The 6,387-nt window shown below is 44.7% G+C and overlaps 1 protein-coding gene across 7 annotated transcripts in view; it reads right to left on the bottom strand.

Annotated features, from left to right (window-relative positions):
• The window catches only part of LOC310691795 (voltage-gated potassium channel KCNC1-like), a 51,204-nt gene extending 46,681 nt beyond the window's left edge, over positions 1 to 4,523 (bottom strand). For all 7 annotated transcript variants that reach the window (XR_014518565.1, XR_014518566.1, XR_014518567.1 and 4 more), the window contains exon 1: positions 4,159 to 4,523. The gene's annotated coding sequence lies outside the window, so the exon portion shown is untranslated. The remainder of the gene's footprint in view (positions 1 to 4,158) is intronic.
• Between the last annotated feature and the right edge of the window lie 1,864 nt (positions 4,524 to 6,387).

Below are 6,387 nucleotides of genomic sequence, written 5' to 3' on the forward strand. Positions count from 1 at the left end.
GTGGGCCTAAGTTAATCATGCCTATTGGTTTCAATGGTCTGCACTGAGAAGAACCAGCATTGGCTGCAACCCTTGGCCATCTCCAAGGAACCTCCTTGCCCAGTCCCAACACCCACCTCTCCTATACTCTTGTGTCATTACAGAGGGGACTGTGTGTGTCTGTGTGGCTGTGCAATGTTTCTCGGTACAAAAGAGAGAATTGGCTTGGCTTTAGGCAGGTGAGGAGGCAAATGTCTCTCCTCCAGCACTGTTGCCGCGCCATCCAATTTCCTGGGCTGTGAGATGAAGAAGTAGGGAAAGTGGAGTGGAGTGGGAAGGAGAAACTAGTGAGAGAGAAAGAATGTGGGAGGGTTTGCATGAGTGCATAATAGAGACTTAAAATACATGTGGAGGAAAAAATAGATTCTCAAACAATTTCTCCTGACCTAATTTTGCCTGCATTTCCCTTGCCCTCTAAATTCATATTATTCTTTTTAGAAACAAACAAACACCCACCTATTATTATTATTATTATTATTATTATTATTATTATTCCTAGACACATAATGCAGCTGCCCAGGTGAAATGAAGACTGATCTCCATTTGGACCAGGGCCAGGGTGGGAGCCTGTGTGTGTATACCACCTTAGGTTTCATCATAGAATCGTAGAATTGTAGTTGGAAGGGACCATGAGGGTTATTTAGTCCAACTGCCTGCAGTGCAGGAATCTTCGGAAGAAGGGAGGGCAGGAAATCAATACAATAACTAAATACTGTTATGGATACTTTTGAATTTAGAGCTTTTTGAAAATTAATATGTAATGCATACTAAATTCAGCAAATGAACATGTTATTGCATTAAAAATGCATCTACAGAACCTTAATGTTTAGTTCTTTATAGCTATCCCTCAAACAAATAAATCAATGTTAGAATGGAAGTTTTGAAAAGTTGGATTCAGGGGCTTTTGTTTTAATTAAAAAGTTGGCGTTTGGGTTCTTTCTTCGTTGAAAAATGTTTAGATGGAGATGCATGTGCAGAGAGTAATGGGTCTCTTTAGGTAGGATTACGCTGGTTAAGATAGGAAGTGACATACGGGGCGATGCATTTCTGCCTATCTTAAAATGGGTTTATATGGTGGGTTTGTGTGTAAGGGAAATGGCCTGTGTCTGTTTGCAGTGATACATGCATGTGATGAGTTTGGGTGCAGAAATGAGTATGTGGGTTTAAATGTATGTATTGTGTGTAAGGGTGTAGTAAGTAACTATAGGTGCGAGCAGAATTTGTATATGAAGAAATCTGTAATTGAGGATAGAGCCATGTGTTGTGAGTGTGTGCAGGGATCTCTGTGTTGGGATGACATGGTATGCATAGTGTGTGTGTGTCACAGCATGAGTGTTCCGAACTGATTTTGTATTTTTTTGTGTGGAGAACACTATTCTGTAAGCCCGGCAACGTGATCCTGTGCTCAGTTTACTCAGAAATAAACTGCACCCTGTTTTGTACCTCTTTCTCCCAGATGAATGCAAAGGACCACAGCCATAGCTGTGTTGATGGTGTGTCTACTTGGCTCTGGCTGTGCATTCTAAAAGGCACCTAAAAGACGGACAGTTGGTATCTCAGAGCTGGTTCCTTCATGCACAACTGATCACTTGGTGACTCCACCTCAAATGCAATATTTTTCAATGGAGCATTCACACATTCAGCTGCCTGTCTCTCATCAAGTGGCGTGTGCATGTGTGAATCAGCCTTATATGAAAATAATGAATATGCAATCAAGTGTGTGTATGTGATATTTATGCTGGTGTGATCTTTTTTGTTGTTGTTCAAATTAAGGATGTGTGTGAATGCACAAGAGAGGACTGCGATACCCACTATTCCCTTGTGTATGTTTCTTTGTGAGTGGAGGTGACTGTACAGTGACACAGATTTGATTGTGCACTTAGGTATTTGTGCATGTGTGAATGAAGTGGTGTGTTTGAATATGAGGGCAGGCATGTTTACAGGCAGCATGGTGCATTTTGAGGCAACGTTTTATGTGTGCTTCAGAAGATGTTACTGGTAACTTAAGAGTAAAAGTGTGACAATTTTGTATCTGTTTACATTTTGTTCAAGCGTAGACCTCTACATGTGAGAGCAACCTTACAGAAAGCAAAATGACTGCATATGGCCATATTCTGGAGTAAGTCACACCTGCATGATCGGATTCTGGAATAAGACTTATTTGCATGATAGGATGACTGGCAGAGCTAAAAATCAGCGAAGCATGTCTAGTCTCAAAACCACTTATTGAGTGCTGTGCATGTGTTTGAAGTATTGCCACCAAGCTTTGAACATGTTTACACATTTAGCTTAGAATTATTCACCCCCCAGATTTCAAATTTATAAATCAGAATGTACAAATGTGGAGGGTGGGATAGGAAGGGGCTAAGGCAGCAGCCAGGACATTCAGAGGTCTAGGTCAGATGCACAGCATCATACGCAGCCACTCAAAGTGCCTTCATCTGCAGATAATTAACAGCAGGTCTGCTATACAGGTCTACTAAACAATAAGCTCCATTGGTTTAAGTGGGGGATTATTCCCCAGAAAGTGGACAGAGAACTGCAGTCTGGTTTTATTATTAAAGACTGTAACCCTATCCAAACTTCCTTCAGCATAAGTTCCAGCTGAACTCACATGTGCTTATTTCTAAGTAAGCATGCTTTGGACGGTACTGTAAAATTATTTGAATTGTTAATCATTAAAGTTTGTGCTCATCTGAAACCATTATGGTAGCCATTATGATTGAAAGGTTGTTTAGAAGTATAGTATAATATAATATAATTAATGTCAGTATGAGTTTTGATATAAGAGGTGGTTTGGGTTTGGTTTTGTTTGTTAAAAAAAACTTCCACTGTCTATTTTCTACACATGCATTCAAACTATATAAGATTTTTGGTTTCTTCCTACCTCAAAATTTGTTTCAGATGTTTCACTTTGCCCTTTGCTATATGAGGGTAAGAAGGCAAGGGCGCCTGGAGTGCCGGCTTGTGTGAATGTGGGTGAGCTATTATGCAAGTGTGAGCACATGTGTATGACAATGATCAATGCGTGAGAGTGTATAAGAGTGGGGGGGCATGCACGGTGTCTGCTTTTTCTGGTTGTCTCTGTTATGATCTCTCTGTATGTACATAGGGCTAAGTGAGATGATGTTCTCTGTGAGCTTTACTTCAGTGTTGTGTGTCAGTGTGTCAGTGTGTTTGTGTTTGTTTTCTCATGGGAGTTATGTTTCTCTCTTCCTAAACCCCTCCCCCTCCAGTTCACTGGCGCACCACACCAACACAGACATCACACAACAGAAAAGCCCAAGGGACACCACAGACACTTACAGTCACCACACAAAGACGCAACGGCACACAAATCCTCACCTGTTTCTCCTGTATCCATGGACACAGATGCTCTAGACCCTTAGAACAAGCACATCCTAATAACTGGTACTTGTCGGCATACTTTAGGCGCGCTAATTTCTTTCATGCACCAGTTGAAATCGTACAAGCTCACATACCACACAAGCCGCACACCGCCTGAGTCATAATCTGTCAGTCCCAGACATATATACACATGCACACACAAACTGCCCATACACTCGAACCATTCTTTCACACACCTTAGTGGACACCTTCATATGTCCACCAGACATGCAGACTGGCCTTCCTTCCTTCCTTCCTTCCTTCCTTCCTTCCTTCCTTCCTTCTTTCCTCATATACACTTAAAGCTATCCTTCACTCATTCACACACTGCAGTGGGCAGCACACAAATATCCACAAACTGACAGTCATCTTTCTCTCTTACACACACACATACACCCAGACAGACAAATAGCCAACAGAAGCAAGTCTGTCTGTCTGTCTCTTTCTCTCTCTCTCAGCTAGGCTGGCACTAATGAGCAAAATACAAGCACACCAATGTTAACATGCAGCCGGTCACCTCACAGGTGCTGAAACTCCCCCCCTCCTTCTGTCCTATGATCTCAGTGTTAGGTAAAAGGGGACACTCAAAGATCCCCCCCTCACCTCCTTCCCCCACTGCCGCCCCAGGGGAAAACAAAACAACACACAAACACACACTATAGATGTACACACACATACACAAACAAACAAACACACACACACACAATGTAGCCACTGAAGGCCCATACTTACCTGCCAAACCAACCCCTTGTGGCTTAATAATATTTTTGAGAGAGATGAAGGAGCAGAGATGGAGGGGGGAATCTTCACCCCCAACCTCCCCCCAACCAAAATTCTTTAAAAAAAATAAAAATCAACCAGTGAGGCGAAGACAGAGGCTATAAGAAGCTCCCCCAGCACCTTGAGGGGACTGAGAAAGCCCCTTGAAGCAGAGAGCAGAGGGAGAATGGAGAGGATGATGGGGAGCTTTTTGCTTTTTTGGTGGGGGGGGGGAAGGAAGATGCAGGATGTCGACGAATAGGAGTCAGTCTGTCCGTCTGTCCCCCCCACACACCTTGTGCGTCTCTGCCTCCCGCCCCCCACCCCTGGTCTCCGGATGCAGGCTGCGCCTTCTGGTACTGCGGACCCCGTGATGACATCACTGCCTCTTAAGGTGGAATTTTGGGGCATCTCATGGAACAGTTGCTCTTCCTTCCTTCCTTTTTGGGGGGGGAGTAATATACGCAAAGAAAGGTAGTCCAGGATTAGAGCAGCCACAGCTCCATTGTTTGCTAAGAGACAGCTTCCCATCCACCTCTGTGCGCGGCATTGGAGGTAAACAAGTGGCGACGGAGCAGCGGGGTCGTGCGTTTGGGGCCATATGCGTGTTTCCCTAACACACATAAACAAAGCGAGCCACCCCGGACTCTGTGGAGACCCAGGGAGCAGAGAGGGGTGTTTTTAAAGATGCGCCACCCCTCACTTGAAAACTCAGTATGAAATTCCAAGGCTGGTGGAGGGGGGGGGAGGACAGGTAAAGATAAATACAGCCACCTTAAAGAAAAGTGGGGCTGAGAGGCTGAGGTGAGTTTGGGAGGGGTATTCCTGAGTCAGCTGAAGGGGATGTGATGGGATTTAGCTGCAGTGGGGAAGAGTTGAATTTAGCCTGGAATGTGCGAAATCTCAAGTGTGTGGGAGGCACGAAATAAGTCTATATTTAGAGGACATGGCACCCCCTGAGCTGTGGCTGGGGAAGGTGGAGCCTCCAAAGAGGAACCACCCTTGTGTCTTAGATCTCAGGGTGAAATGTTGTTTCACTTGTTTATTAAGTTGTTTATTAAGTTTATACCCCTCCTCTCCTCTAAGGAGCTTGAGGTGATGCTTAGCGGCCCCCTCCCAATTTTGCTCTCACTCACAACAACCTTGCGTGGTAGCTTAAGCTGAGAGAGAGAGAGTCACTGGCCCAAGGCCACCCAGCAAGCTTCCAGGCTGTCTCTTCACTCACTGTCTCTTGGCCTGACCTACCTCACAGGGTTGTTGTGAGGATAAAATAGATGGAGAGCGGAGAACCAAGTGCCCCACCTTGAGCTCTTTGGAGGAAAAGGTGATATATAAATGGAATAAATAAATATGTGGCAGAGTCAGGAGTTGAACCTGGGCCTCTGCTGTCCTTGTCCAACACTAGCCAAGATGGCGCACCTTCTCCTGCACGCCAGGTGCATAATTTGATAGGGTGGCTTTGCCTTATTAGTGAACCGCAAGGGTATGTGCAGTCTAAATTGGCTTGCTGTTTGTGATCAGCTGTCATCCCCATCCCACAACAATAATCCAGGCACTTTTGTGAGGATAAAAATGAGATAAAGATGACTGCAATCTGCCCCAAGCCTCTGAGACAGATGGGTGGTAATCTGTGGGTCTTTAAAGAGCCATAGATATCTGGCCACTAGTCATGTTCTGTGACCACAGCTACAGACTACAGGAAATGGCTGCAGCTCTCTGGCAGAGAACATGCCCTGCATTCAGAAGGTCCCAATTCTAATTCCTGGCATCTTCAGTAAGGGCAGGAAAAAAGTATTCTGCCTGGAACCCTGGAGAGGTTCTGCCAATCTGTGTAGTTAGCACTGAACTGGATGGACCAATGGTCTTGTTTCAGCATATGGCAATTTCCTGTGTTCCTACTGCTATTGAAATAACAACAGCTCCGCCTCTGTTGCTGAGCATGCAGAAGAGACAGTAATGGGAATCTTACCCAGTGTGTCAGGGGTTGTAGACCTGGGAGCTGTAGAGTTTACCAGCACTGTACAGGGAAATGGTGCTACATGGTGCTGAAGTTGGTTCCTGATTTCACACAGCATCCTGAATAAAGAATTATTAATATATATGCCCCTGCACTCTAAAATAGTGTTTGGAGGTGGTGAAAGCTAGTGTAGAATTGAGGCAGAGATACATAGGTTCTAATCGCTTCTCCGTCATGAGGAAGCC

Source organism: Podarcis liolepis (assembly GCF_965112155.1).
Source record: "Podarcis liolepis genome assembly, chromosome: 13".
NCBI classification, from domain to species: Eukaryota; Metazoa; Chordata; class Lepidosauria; order Squamata; family Lacertidae; genus Podarcis; species Podarcis liolepis.